We start from the raw sequence: 16,088 nt of genomic DNA on the forward strand, positions 1-16,088 counted from the left end.
GAGGAAAGCTGTGGCCTTTAATGATCACAGACATCTATGCTCAATTGAGTGTGACTAGATGAAGCTGGAATTCAAACTGAATCTCCTCAGTGAATTGTCTGCTGATTGAGATGTAGCTCAGCGAGAGCAGAGAGAGAGAGAGAGAGAGAGAGAGAGAGAGAGATGTTCCCAAGAGAATATATCTGTACTGAGAGAGCAAATGTAAAACCTGATTTGAGGCTAACAGTATTCCTCAGTTAGGTAATTTGAAAAACAGTGGGAAAGAAAGAATGGGAGATTTTATAGGGGGACAGGGGAAAGCTTAGGTACTTGTTTTTAGGCTAATATGTTTTTACTTACTGCCCATGAAAATACACTCAAAGAGAATGCATGTGCAAACCAATCCTCTGCATGCGTCCTTGGAAATAACTTCCTCTGAACTCAGTGGAACTTACTCCTGAGCAAGCATTACTGGATTTCAGCCTTTCTGTTTCATCCCATTCAAGAACACATCCATTTAATTGGAAAATCAGCATTCTAAACTTACCAAGCCTTACAGAGCTCCTCCTCTTCTTTGTTCAGCATATCAGCCTTTGAATGCAACTACTTGTGGTTGACTTTTATGTTGTAATGGGGCGGTGTGTGTTTTTGGCCCATTACTGTTCTACTTTAGTTGGTTTTGGGGGTTATTTTTAGGTTTTAATCTTTTATGAACTTTGTGTTGCTGTTTCATGTTTTATCGTTCTGGTATGCCATTCTGAGTGCCAATTTGGCAGAAAGGACAACTTATAAATGTCTGGCAAATGTACATGCATAAAGTTAATGTAGACTTCTATGAACTACCATGATGATTTCATCTAGTGACGAGAAACTCCTCTTGGCTCAGTTCAGAATTGTCTTGGCAATTACAAAATTTCTTGATGAGATTTGGAAAGAAAGCACTTCTATTTTACAAGGTGTGTCTCCTGCTGATAATGTTGGTGAAACCTTTCTAGCTTTGTTTTCCTAGAATCATAGAGTTTGAAGGGGTCTTGTTATATGCTATTTATTATGTTCTATGTTGTAAACTGCTCTATGGTCTTTTTATGAAGGGTTGTACATATTTTTTCTTTTCAAAATTCATCTGTTTTTGATCTACCCCATGCATGGACAATAATCACAATTCAGGTTGATACCTACAAGCGAGGCATCAACTGCAGGAATTCACGTACTGATCACTTTTATTCTAAACACACTTACAGGGTCAGCCTGGGGGCAAGAGCAAGTGACCACCACATTTTCCTTTCCACTATTGTTAGAAATCTCTCCAAAAACAAGTAACCTACCTATGAAATACTTTGTGATTCACTTCCAAGTTTGGCACTGCAATAATTGGGATAACAACTGTCTCGAAACACCAAGGACATCCTCTTCTGGCTCTTGGGAGGGTTTCCATGAAAGCCGGAAGGGTAGCACTGTTTGCTCAGCTAATATTCTGGCAAGTGGTGAGAGATGCTGCACTACCCCACATGTCAGCTGTTAGGCTGTGAGGCTGAGCATCTCAACAATGCCCTGCTGCCCCTCTGGTTCATGAGGAGGCCCTCCCCTGGGGTTGATCTCCTCATAAGCCAGGAGGACTCTGCAGGGTGTTCCCCATTTCCAAGTACCACTTCTGGGTACTTAGCACCATGCATGTGTATGGTCACAAGCAAATGGATCACATATAAATGGGGTGTTGCCTATACATAACAAGGATACCAGATACATGTAGTGGGGGAGAGAATTAGGAGTTTAGGAGCTGGCTTGCCCCAAACTTACAAGTCTGGTAGAACAATCCATCTAGGATTCTTGTCTCGAGGGAATGTTACTATAAGGTAAGATACGTTACAAAATCATGTATGATAAAGCTATAAAGAAATAAGAAGACAGAGAGTGGCTGACAGACAACACATTCATTAGTTCTGTGTCAGTCTACAGGCATATGGATGCCTCAAGCACAACTGTTCATACTTGACTGATTAGATTGATTTTTTTAGCTGTTGTTACCAGACTCGACTTGAAAACTAATACAATAAAATACTGCTGAACTTGGAAGAAAGCAGTAAAGGAAGTACCAATGTATAATCTGATAAAGAATGAGAGAGTTCTCTTTTCACTGGTTTCCATTTGGGCTTGACAGCTGTCTTTTTGTCTCAGCCAAACTAATAAGCAAGCAGCTTATAAAAGAAATAGTGCTGATCCGGTAACGTTTTGTGATTTAGAGGCAGTGAGGCTGCCAGGCTGTAGCTTCTTGATTTCAGTTTGTGGCACTTTCTTTGTATTGTGATATGTTAACAACAGTTGCCTCCGGGGCTTTTTTTTTAGGGGGAATTCATAGGAACTCAGTTCCAGCACCTCTCAGGTGGGTTCTGGCATCTCTCAGGTGGGTGCCACTTTCATTCTAAGAGAATGAGGAAAGTGTTCGTGGTGAACAGTGCTGGCTATTACAAGCTTTCCAGCTCCCCCCCAACCAAAACTGTGTTTTTGACAACTGTGGGGTAGTCAGCAATGCAACGGCTGCAGTTTTCACTTCCATGAAGATGCAGTGATAGGCAAATCTGTTCCTTCCCAAAGCCTTATGTTTTTACAAGATAGATTTGCCATCAAACACAATTTGGAATGATGTTATGCTATGATACAGTTCACTGTTGGGGAAACACAATTTGGAATGATGTTATGCCATGATACAGTTCACTGTTGGCGAAACAGTGGCAGTCCCAATGGCATTGTTTTAAATCAAGAAAGGGACAAATAAACCAGCTGTCACTGCTTTTCCAAGTAAACTCCACATTCTGAAAATCTGTAGATTTTCTCTAGTCCTGTTCTTCCCTCAAAGTAGTTGAAATTGTCTCCTATTTTCATGGGCGTTGGAACAACCACACATGCTGATCTTAATAGCATTTCATTTTATATCATGGTCCTTTATTAAATGTGTAACCTCTTTAATCCTATCCGTTATTGTCGTCTTTAATTCCTTTCCCTGACATGTTTTACTGCTTTAAAACACAAACTAATAAATCCCATATTTAAGATTGCCTATGTGTTTTTTTCTGCTCACATGACAACTCATTTTTAGTGGAGGTACCTGAATTAAGAGCGCCATAATCACACGTCCAGATCATATTGCTGTGGGAGGTTTTGTTTGGAGGGGGGAGAAGCACTAAACTTTGCTATGATTTATTTACTAAGGAATGTCTTTAGAACAACAGAAACCAGGTGACAGTTTTCTCACTTAGGACTCATCCATCATTGCCTTGAACCTGTCAGCCTGTGTAACGCTGTCTTGATTTGCTGTAATTATTCACTCCTTTAAATCCCAGGTTGCTTAAAGATATCATTAAGTCTCTGGAAGGAGATGAATTTAATCCATTTCTGTGAAGCAGAGTTAAAATTATTTTAGTTAAATATGCCTAAGATTCTGAACGTAATTCTTTTTATAACCCCCCCACACACACAGAGAGAGAGAGAAAGAGAGAGAGAGAGAGAGAAGTTCTTCAGAGAAATAATAGACTGTTGGAAAAGGTGTGGGTTCTTTTTACACAAGCACATGCATAAGGAGACTTTTCTTCACTATTAATAAAATGATTGAGGACAATAAATCTCTTTGAGGTGGTTTGCTTGTGCTTTGACAGTTTATGCCACCAAATAAAAAGCAACGTAATAAATTTAAATATGTGGTGTAGCAAATCATGCCTCATGATTCAGCCTAAAGGCTGATTTTAAAATTCTTACCCATGTCTGTGCTCCATATGGCAGACATAATATTTAACAAGTTATCTACCCAAGTGCCAGCCCATGGTCGTGCCTATGGAGAGAGTAGAAGCCATAGTTAACTGGTAAAGAACATGCCTCACATCCATTCCTTAGCATTTCCAGGTAGACTGAGAAATATCCTGTCTGATAAACTGAAGATGTGCTGCCAGACAGTACTGGCAGTCAGTGGTGTTGCGTTCTTTATTGACACCCGGGGCCCAAATCAGCACTGACTGTTTAGGACATTATCTGTGCTACATTAGTGGCATGAATGAGCAGTAATCTACAGTAGAAAAGAATGAGAGCTGTTGAATGGAGTAGACTTTAAAAACATATATTGTATACACATACATGCACGTATACATATACTATATACACAGGCATCTCACCAGCTGCATGTGACGAAGGGAAAAGAGGAGCAGCGGTAGACACAGGGGCAACTATCAGCTGAAGTGGTAAATGAAACTGATAAAAAAGGATTCAAGTGATTCAAAGAAAAGCTCGGGTGCTATCATCATCTGAGAACTAAGAGACAGGGCTTTTCTGGAGTCATCTAAGATTGTTATATATGTCCTCTGTTTGAATTGTGCTATTTCAAGTCTTTTACTTCCCCCAAAATGCTCTTTCAGGAAAAGGTTTTCCATAGTGCACCGAGATTGATAACGTCTATATTATAGATATAAAAATGGCTCAGTTTCGTGTAATCTCTTTTACAATCTTGTTAGCCGTGTTTTCAAAGGCAGATAGTTATCTGAGCACTATCTTGAATTCCCTCAACGGAGCCCTGGTTTCTAACTGTACTTCTGGAAAAAACGCTTTTAAAACATCTAAGGGCCAGGTGGAGATTCAAAGGTACCGTTTACCCCTGAAATGTTGGGAAGACATATTTCTATGCTGAGGTAACTTACACCCAGGTGCGCAGGCTTGGCCCTGTGATTGAGGGGGCCAGTGCCACACGATGTGCTCAGGTCATGCACACATATCCTGCTTTCTAATCCTCAAAGTGGCTATTGAAATAGTGTGGCAAAAATATCACCCAGACACTGAAACTGTGTCCTAAAAGCCCAAATGACGTCCCCAATTGCAACAGCTCTACTAAACAGAACAAAATTCAACATTTCCTAAATCATCAGGAGAGGAGCAGCTAAGCACTCCCTAGATAGGGCGTTAGAGAGGCAGCATGTCAGTACAGAACATGCTTGAGAATGTCCTGCCTCTAAACATGCCCCTTGGGGGGGGGAATGGAAGAGACCATAATTGTGAGTCCTCTGAGGGACACAGATGGCTACTGATGAAATTGCTGTGAACCACATGAGCCCATGGGGTAGGCCAGAGTATCACTCTAAAGCAGGGCTGGGGAAATGTTTTCAACCTGAGGGCCACAGCCCCTTCTGGGCAACCTTCTCAGGGCCACATGCAGGTGATTGATGGAGCCATAGGGAAAAGTCAGGTGAGCAATGGGTGGAAAGTATACCATTACACAGGAGACCAATTTCTATGTAGATGCACACACCTTCCGTTGTCCTTTATCCAAACAAAAAAGAAACATTACTGGAATCCAATGATGTATTCCAGTCAGGCAAAAACATTTGGGGGGTGCAGCAGGGTCAGTGAGCCCCTATACCCATTCCTGAGGGTTCAGATTCTTTGCAGGTAATGGCGGCGTGAAGACATGAATATGCCCTTCTATAAAAGGGGATTTTTTCCAATAATAATAAGCAACTGAAATGACTAACTATGACCATATTTTAAAAAATCTTTTCATTTCTACTACTACCACCTATTTACATAATTGGGCTGTTCCTATCGGAAGGATCATTCAAGCTTTATTCAGTGAATATGCAACATCTGCATTTCTCTTTGCTGGGCTCTGCCTTACTACCTCAAACAATCAAAGCTAGACACATTATACATCTGCCATTTTTTATAATCTAAACTGCCTCAAGTAGGAGCAATGCATTTATATTTTATAATGAAGAGAGAGTCGCTGAATGCCAACTAGTAGACACAAAAGATTATCTTCTGGATTTGCCAAGCTTTGATTGTCAGACATTAAATTTTTTAGCAGCCACTTCAAATGAATTATTGATGTTTGCACCATTTGGAAAAAAATGGATCACATTACCGGAGTAATTAGCACCCTGCCACTTCTGCCTATAACATTCAATGTGTCACGAGTGAAGCCAGCCTTGAACTTCCAAAATAAACAAATGACTGCCTTCATTTGTCCTCCATTAATATATCAGGGCTCAACAAGGCTATCAACGTGGAGGGTACTAAGCATGATGGTTGCACTCTACCTTCACTGCTGGAGGCCATATGTCTTTGAATACCAGTTACTAGGAATCACAAGTGGGCAAAGTGTTTTCTTTGCTTATGTCCTGATTGTGGGCTTGTCCTCTGCTTGCCCACTGTCAGAGCTGGATGTTGAACTACGCAGAGCTTTAAGCCTGAACCAGCATGACTTTTATTATGTAATGGTTGGGTTCAACTTTACAAGTGCAACTACAGAAAACTAGAGAAACATGAAAGTTTGCCATCAAAGCAGTATTTCCTTCAGAAGAGTAATATAAGCCAAGTTCTGTGGTGCTCTTCTGTGAAGAGAAAGCATCCTTCTGTTTGGAGGGTGTTAACAGAAGTGAAAGGGAGGAAGGTTTAAAAAATATGTTTTATTTTATTTTGACCGGTTAACTACCCCACCTTTGCTCCCTTCTGGACCACTTGCCATGCTTCTGGAGGGTCGTCCTGAGCAGATTTTTCAGGGAGCTGCAGGGGAAATAGTTGCCAGTAGACTAGTCTCTGAGGTAAGTGGAAACAGCCCTTTGTCAGGTGGGGGAGCTTTCCAGGAAAACCTTCAAGATTATGGTAAGTGGAGAGAGGCAGGCAGAGACAAGGTGGATAATTGAAGGATAGAGAGTGAGCTGAAAACCAACCCTACAAGAACAGAGTATGTGGAGAAGATGTGGGCCTGTGTGTGTGTGAGTGTGTGAAATCAGGAGGACTGTTTAGTGAAAATGGGTTGAGAATGTGGCGTTAATGATCATATGAGCAAAGACAAAATCATTTGTTTAGAAATACATTCATTTTGTTACTTGCATAATTTCCTTGGGAGTGCTTCCAGGGACAATTAAGATTTTTTAAATCCTTTTTTGAAGTCTTGGCAAATAACAAACCTTATTGCAAATGACTTTCACATTTGTTCCTACTTGAGAGCAGACATACAAATGGATGTGTTATGTGAGTGAAAAATCCATAAAGGAAATGCTAAATTCAGATGGTGGAACTAGTTTGCCTTATTTCTAAGCAGCCACTGTGCCGTGAGCACAAAGGACAGTAATGTAAGTCCACAGGTCAAGGCAAGAGTTCTTCTAATTTTATGTAAATTGTTTTAGTCTGTCAAGGTGTTCTGGCTCATTCTAAGTTTCTACTGTAGCTTTTTTGGGGGTGAGCCTCTTGCCTAGTCCTGTTTTAAATTAATATCTGTTGGGGAGATCTCCCATAGAAATTAATGGGAATCATCCCCTTTCATGACAGTGGACCTGCACAGTAGAAGATACCATTATACTATGAACCTTGGTTTCTACAAAGTTGGTTATAAAAGCATCCTTGTTCAGACCCCTAGTTTCCCCTGCTGGCCTATGGGATCTAATCTAATTGACCTAGAGTCATAAGTTCATTTATACTCTGCCTTTATCTAGCTAACTTGAATTGATTTCCTCTGCAAGACTCATATAGTCTTTAATTTCCATTCACATCATTATGTAGCATGATGCTGATATATTTTTTTATGGCTGTTGATGATGTATTGCACTCCTGTCCAACTTAGAAACGGAGGAAAGTGAGCAGCGCTGGAAGCCAACTATCTCACCCACATAAAATAGATGGTGCTGTAAGAAACAAAGAGAGTGTTATGATGAGCTACTGCTTTTATTATTGCCAGAGCTATCCTTGGAGCAATCACCTCTTTCATCATATTCAACTCAATGTATTATTGGCAGAACAAGCTATGCAAGCGTGCTGCCAAAGGACAAAATAGAAATGATTCTCTGACTTCTCATTGTCCCTTTGGAGACATTTCAGCATTCATATTTAGAATAATTTTATATACAGGTGTTGGAGTGCTGAATTTTCTACCATGCATCCTAAAGTGGAAACATGATATAGGAGGAAAGTACCTAAGAACATAAGAAGAGCCTGCAGGATTGGGTCAATGGCCCATCTAGTACAGCATTCTTTTCTGACAGTGGCCAACCAAATGCCTATGGGAAGCCTGCAGCAGAAGCTGAGAACAACAGGAGTCTCTTCTCCTGTGGTTTCCAGCAACTGCTATTCAGAAGTATGCTGCTTCCAACAATGGAAGTAGAACGTCTCCATTGTGGTTAATAGCCACTGATAGTCTTACTCTCCAAGAAGTTGTCAAATCTTCTTTTAAAGCCATCCAAGTTCATACCTTCCTTAACTCATAGGTCTGAAGAGCATTCAGGGCTATCTGGTTTAACAACTTCTACTAAATCATACCCTACTATGCTACTTCCAGGAAAGCATCCCTAGCAGACAGCTATGACAGAAAAAAGTGTAACTTATAATAACCTAAATTATGATCTCCCTCAAGCAAGAGAGTGGAAAATCTAGAATTGTCCAAAAATGTCTGCCAGTTTTCATAGCTTGAAAACCATTCATTTTTAAAGGAATCACAGTATTGAAAAATGTACCTGGAACATCCATTTGTGGCCATGTTATGAATAATGATGTCAAAAAAAAAAGTGCTATTTCCTCATCTTCCCTGATCTGATCTCTATCCCAAAGAATTTCCCTCATTTCCACCTTCATTTCCTTCCAGGCACCTGGAAATCCAACCACTGGATTTGGGGCTTTAATAAAGTGTAACTAATCTTCCTAGAGCAATTTCTATTGTTATCTTTGAGGTACTAATGCTGTTTCTTGCAAGGCATAGTTTCATGTAGGATAGGAATTGCACTATTTATCAACCTCTTCCTTTTAAATCAAGGAAAATAAAGGGGTTGATAAGTAACACATCACTTTCTCTCCCTCCTCTCTGTGCATTTTGCTGTTCAGCTAATGGAAATGGAACTTGGAGCCTTAGGGCTCAATGCTACAAACTGCTACACTGATCTGAAAATATTTAGTAGACTTCTGGGGCGGCACGACTTCCGGGGTGGCGCCATCGGCAATGGGGGATTCCCTCTGAACTGGAGGGATCAGCTCCGCGCGAAATGGGTCTTTTCCGCTACGGCGAAGCAGGGACCTTTTAAAAAATCACAGGCGGATGAAGCCTGTGACCATGGGACTCGGCGGGCACCCTTAGCGCCCCCCCAACCCGCAAAGGAACCCATTAACAGGCTCCGAAGCAAAGAGGGGGAAGTGGCGGGTTCTGTGAGTCAACTGCTCTTTCCGTGGAGCGAAGCCGCATAGCCGTTGCCGGAGAGCGCTGCCTTTTTCCTGGGACAATTTGGCATCTAAAAGTACTTAAATCTTGAACAACTGGACTTTAAATAAGGACTGGCGAGTAGAGAGGAATTGGACTTAAAAATTTACTTCAATTTGGTACTGAAATGGGAAGGTCTAAACAGGAAGTCAGCCTTCCGTTTCTTTGTAGTCAGAATAAAGCAAAGACAACGTAAACTAGAGCTTAGAAAATCACTTTTAAAGGATTGGCTTTCATCATTTAAAATTGTTGAACCCCCCTTCGGTAGCAGGAGAAGAAGGGGGATCTTTTTTTTTTTTTGGACTGTTTAAACCTGCAGAAGTGAGTTTAAAGTAAAGTAACTTTCCACCATCCTGATCCTGGAGCGGAGTGTCAGGACTGACGTTTGAAGCTCATTGACCAGAGACAAATGTTTTTGACAGACAGCTAAAAGAAGAGTAATATAGTGATTCCACTGTTTCCTTTCGCATTTTAAAGGAACAAATATTGACAGAATATCTCAAAAAAGAAACTTTGTTGCTATTGTCCTTAAAAGAAAGAATAAATAGAAGTTTTCCCCCTAGAGGGAGACTGTGAAACTGTAACTAATTCCAGTGAGCTTGCAGCTGCCACAGATTACAATCGTGGGAAAGGACTTGTGACCTTGCAGGACAATGTTTTCAGAAGCTCTGTTGGGTGCTCTTTGTAAAATAAATGCCCTATTGGATCAGTTAAGTCAGAAGACGGATTTGATGACTAATGCGGTCAGAACTTTTGAACAGGTAGTCGGAAACTATATGGAGCCCACCCAGGAACTAAAACAGGAGTGTGCTATGACAGTACAGATGAGAGAAGAGGATGCTGCTGAATCTTGGGTGCCAGAAATGGAGGGAGTTGCGGCCCTGCAGGAATATGAGCCTTTGGATTTGACAAATGAATTTGGAAAAAACCAGATTTGGAAAGATAAAGTTTGGACTGGCTTGGAAATGGGGGGTTGGATTGACCCTCCCATGCAGGGATGTTTGGACTTTCCGAGTCTGGCAATGGGCCGTCAGATGTTTGGAGCTGTGGGGGCTCTTAATTTTGGAGGGAATCTGAAACATGTGTTTAAATATCACATGGAGTTTAGTCTGGACTATGGAAATGGGGCTGATTTGCTGAAAAGGGTCAAAAACATTACCAAGCTGGAGTTCCCATGAGTGAAAGGAAAATATGAAGAAGAGCCGCGGAAGGGACATGGAAGAGACTTGAGGGCCTCGGATATAAGGACACCAGGTTAATGCGCTAGATCAATGGGACAAAAAGGACTGACAAAACCCGGGACCAGGAGGAAGGGACGCTGGATGAAGATTGGATCGTTTTATTTCTTTCTTTTATCATTAGGACTGTTTTTAAAAAATTGATGAATGTTAGAAAAATGTTGAAATGAAATTACTTGGTTCTAGTAAAAATGTTTAAAGAATTAGGTTAATGATATGGTTATGAGAAGTTGGTAAAAATAAGATTTAAGTTTTAAGCTTTAAGGTTTGCTATAAGATAAGATGAAAATAGATTAAGGTAATGTAATGACAGATTATTATGAACTATGGAAAGGATTTGCTGCGATAGTTATTAACCAGGATACAAGAAAGGGGAGGAGGAGGAGGTCAAAGAAAGAAGGTAATGAAAGTTGAAAATTTGAGAATGATGGATTTATTTTTTCTTTTTCTTTTTCTGTTTTGTCTTTTTTATAATTTTAAAATTTTTTAAATAAATATTATTTTTTTAAAAAAGAAAATATTTAGGAGGAGTGCAATAAAGAATATAACTTTTGTGACATTTGTTTAGTTCAGCAATTCCCAAAATGTGTGTCACCATGCTTGATGTCTCTACCACTCTTAACACATCCAAACAGAGAGTCAGCATGGAACACTGAATTCCTCTATCTTTGAAAATATATAGGCAGTGACAAAATTCTCAAAGGATGGAGTGAAGCCCATGGTAAATCCCATTGTCAAGATCTGATCTGATTGACTAGAGAAAGATGCTAAGAATACAATGGGTTGTATTCAAACTAGCTTTTACTCAGAACAGACCAACTATGGCAGACCAACACGACTACCTACCTGTAACTGAAATTACTGTCCTTCCGTTAGTCCTGTCCGTTCATTGGAAAAGCTCTACTCTGAGTATAACTAGGCTGTCTCATAGTTGCATGTATATAAAACATTCTGCATTCTGATTGAGAACTTTGAAATTGTTGACATTTGAAAAACTGATAAATAATAGGTAGGAAGTAAGTAAAAAAGATTATTGCCAAAATTTAGTTAATATTCATATTCAGTTAATATTCAATATTCATATTGTGCTATGATCAAAAGTTAACAGTCATAAAAAGAGATGGGAGATGTTTCTGGATATTTTTGTTACATCAGAAATTTGGGTGCCTATTCACTCTAAAAGTCCAGCATGGTCACAGTATATTAAGAGAGAACTTTTACAAAATCTTGTACTAATATTACTTGATGCCTTGTTAAATTAAGATTTATAGGAAACTTAAAATCATAGAATTGTAGAGTTGGAAAGATCCCAGGGGCCATCTATTCCAACCCGCTGCAATGCTGGAAACTCAACTAAAGCAACCATGACAGATGGCCATCCAACCTCTGCTCAAAAACCTCCAAGGAAGGAGAGTCCACAGCCTTCCGGGGGAAATGGTTCCACTGTCAAATAGTTCTTACTGTCAGAAAGTTCTTCCTGATGTTTAGTCGGAATGTCCTTTGTTATAACGTGAATTCATTGGTTTGGGTCCTAACCTCCACAGCAGGAGAAAACAAGCTTGCTCCATCTTCCATGTGACAGTCCTTTATATACCGTATTTTTCGCTCTATAACACGCACCTGACCATAACACGCACATCGTTTTTAGAGGAGGAAAACAAGGGAAAAAACATTCTGAATGAAACAGTGGATGTATCATTTTTGTGCTTCATGCTGTGGCCACAGACATGTGATCTGATGGTGAATTTGGGGTGACCCAATGCAAAAATCCTGAGAATTCCTGTGGATCCATGCTTTGTAACCACGTTTTTGCACCATTGCAGCCCCAGGCAACAGTGGGTGCGTGATTTTTCTGGTGCAGGCTGTAGCCATGGACATGCTATGTGATCTGATGGTGAATTTGGGGTGACCGAATGCAAAGATCCTGAGGATCCCTGTGGATCCATGCTTTGTAACCACGTTTTTGCACCATTGCAGCCCCAGGCAACAGTGGGTGCGTGATTTTTCTGGTGCAGGCTGTAGCCATGGACATGCTATGTGATCTGATGGTGAATTTGGGGTGACCCAATGCAAAGATCCTGAGGATCCATGCTTTGTAACCACATTTTAAATGGAGAGCGAAGGAAAAACAAAGAAGGGACATGAGGTGGTGTGCAGAGAAGCAGCTGGCTAAGAATGCAGGAGAGGGATTTAACGGGAGGGAGAAAAGAAAGGCAAACGTTTCCCCCCACCCCAGCCATTTCTTTCTCTCTCTCTCTCTCTCTCTCTCTCTCTCTCCCTCCCTCCCTCCCACCCTCTCTCTCTCTCCCTCTCCCCCAGCAGCACCGGAGCACAGAGAGGAAATAGAAGGAACACAGTCTGCTTTCCTCTCTGCTTGCCTGGAGGGGAGGGGCTTTCCCTGCTCTTTGTTCCGTTTCAGCAAACACAGCAAGGAAACAGAGGAGGGTGGGCAGTAAGACCCTGAGGCAGAATGCAGGAAAGCAGCCACTTCCTCTTTTCAGATTTCCCTTCTCCGTGAAGCGCGATTTGATTTTTGCCTGATTTTTCGGCTCCAGGGACCACACATTCGCTCAATAACACGCACACACATTTCCCCTTCCTTTTTAGGAGAAAAAATCTGCGTGTTATAGAGGGAAAAATACGGTATTTAAAGATGGCTATTCACCTCTCAGTCTCCTCTTTTCCAGGCTAAACATACCCAACTTCCTCAACCCCATAAGGCTTTGTTTTCCAGACCATTTATCATCTTGATCATCCTCCTTTGCGCACACACACTAGCTTGTCAATATCCTTCTGAATTTGTGGTGCCCAGAACTGGGACTGATTAGAGTAGCAGCTAATCTAAGGCAGGTTTCTTACATATATGGTGGACTTGTCCAAAGATAATAGGGGATGATCATATCCTTTATTTATTCTATCATGTCTAACTATTAAATACTCTTTTCCTCTTGACCCCTTAATTATTTTACAGGGACATACTATCTACTTTAAGATTAATATGGCTGATACAGTGGTACCTCTGGTTACAAACTTAATTCGTTCTGGAGGTCCGTTCTTAACCTGAAACTGTTCTTAACCTGAGGTACCACTTTACCTAATGGGGCCTCCCGCCACCGCCGCACCGCCGCCGTGCGATTTCTGTTCTCATCCTGAGGTAAAGTTCTTAACCCAAGGTACTACTTCTGGGTTAGCGGAGTCTGTAACCTGAAGTGTTTGTAACCAGAGGTGTTTGTAACCCGGATACCACTGTACATTTACATTTTTTAAAAAAAGACAAGCAAAGTTACATATGAACTAAAACTGGTCAACCCTGTTTATTTATTTTCATTACATAATTAAAGATAGCCACCCTCTGATCTATCATGAGCGTCTCCCATCTTATTCAGCCTCAATTGATTTTTGTTAACATTCTGTGTTACACTTTTTCTCATCCTCTTCTTTAAATCCCCCACTTAATGACAGCTAACGGCTCTATTGGGCTGTTTCCTGTTCAGGCTTAACTTGGATGAATTTCAATGAATCTTTGCATTTTCTTCAAGTGCTTTCCACTTTACTCTGTTAGATCCCCCACCCCCATATAACAAAATTCTGGTCACTTTTCCTCCAGGCGTTCTGTGTCCTTTCAAAGCCAAATGTAGTAACATAAAACAATTTTGTTTTGCTTACAATGGTGCTACTTACACTCGTGAGAATTTCAGTCCTTCACACTGAATGATAATGTTATGCCTAGGTACTCCCCAGTGCTTTGTTTACTGTACCTGCCTAATTTATTTTTTAAGGATCAGTCCCTAGATAGGCCATGTGATCTAAAATACTATTTAACAATTTTTGGTCTTTCTCACTATAGAGCCAATAGCAGTAGGGTGAGAAGAGCCGTTTGTTAGTTAGAGTAGTCAGAAGACTATTTCTTTGTCTCGATACACACCCTCCCGCACCAGTATCAATATCTGAGCAATAATTAAAATCCCAGGAATAAAACGCTGGTGTTCTAAGCAGGCACAGTCTAGATTGCCCACATAGCCAAATAAATTTTATTCAGTAGGATTTCCCATTAAGGCTCAGGAGTGTAGATGATTCCATGTCCTGGTAGGATTCCATTCACCAATGTTTTAAATATATCTTTTTTTCACCACAGCAATGGTTTTTTTCATCATGGTTAAGGATTCTTTGATCCATTCATTTTGCTTTCCATACAGCTCTGCTTCTATCATCATAGCTATCTCAGGAAGAAGGAATGTTCAGCTCAGTTCTTCATGTTTCCATATCACTTTGTGTGTGGGGGGGGATTTAAGTCTTCATGAAAATGCATCAGCATATTTGGTATGTTGTTTTCACTAATATATGCACCTAGAAGACACTTTATCCCAGTTTACACATTGTTGTGCACATTAGTTGGTTGGAAAATTGCAAAATTCAGAAAGTTGCAAATTTTGAAGGATGGCTGTGTTTCAATTTGCCTATTCTTTCAGAAAATGTGAACTGAATTGAATTTTCCCCTCATCCCAAGTCTTGTCTCACTGTTAGAAGACCAATGGTACCAGCTATAGAAAGGAATCAGAGCTTTCCCCTACTAGTCATCAAGTAATATCCAGATTGCTACAGAATCCAACCCAGTTTACAAGAGTCCAGATGTATGTGTTTAAAATAATTCTATGCAATAGTTTCCTGTTATTTTTCTACCCCCTCCCTCATTAAAACCAGACATGCATTTCTCAGCAATCCTTTTGCTAAAAGTGATTTTCATCCTGTATTTTCCCTACCTCCTTCAATTTTCCATCTTTAAGTAGCTTATAATAATAGAGTCAGATAATTTTTTTTGTCACTTCTCTTATAGTCAGGACTTATGGACCACTTTTACTCATGGCTAGAGATAATGCACAAATGGCTATACTTCATAATTTCTTAGAAACCTGCTGTTTTAATGGCAATGTTCCAGCACTGACACACTCTGCAAAAGTTTGAGAGGACTGTGAATAAAGCATAATAATAGTAGAAATAATGAGGCCATTTTTTGTTATTACTGTGTAACAGAACATTAGCACTGGGGACCAAATAAAAGTGTTTGCTTCCAGTTAGTTGAGGGGTCGGCTCTTTACATGTAACATGATCACCGCAGGAAATCTGTGCCTATAGGATACAAATTTGACTTGGTCCTGGACCATGACGTTCTGTTACTTGTAGTTGCATGTGCTAACATAAAAAAACCTAAGATCATGGCCACTGGTCCCATCATCTCCTGGCAAATAGAAGGGGAAGAAATGGAGGCGGTGAGAGATTTTACTTTCTTGGGTTCCATGATCACTGCAGATGGTGACAGCGGTCACGAAATTAAAAGACGCCTGCTTCTTGGGAGAAAAGCAATGACAAACCTAGACAGCATCTTAAAAAGCAGAGACATCACCTTGCCAACAAAGGTCCGTATAGTTAAAGCTATGGTTTTTCCAGTAGTGATGTATGGAAGTGAGAGCTGGACCATAAAAAAGGCTGATCGCTGAAGAATTGATGCTTTTGAATTATGGTGCTGGAGGAGACTCTTGAGAGTCCCATGGACTGCAAGAAGATCAAACCTCTCCATTCTGAAGGAAATAAGCCCTGAGTGCTCACTGGAAGGACAGATCGTGAAGCTGAGGCTCCAATACTTTGGCCACCTCATG

The sequence above is a fragment of the Podarcis filfolensis genome (assembly GCF_964270895.1).
Source record: "Podarcis filfolensis genome assembly, chromosome: 9".
Classification (NCBI taxonomy): domain Eukaryota; kingdom Metazoa; phylum Chordata; class Lepidosauria; order Squamata; family Lacertidae; genus Podarcis; species Podarcis filfolensis.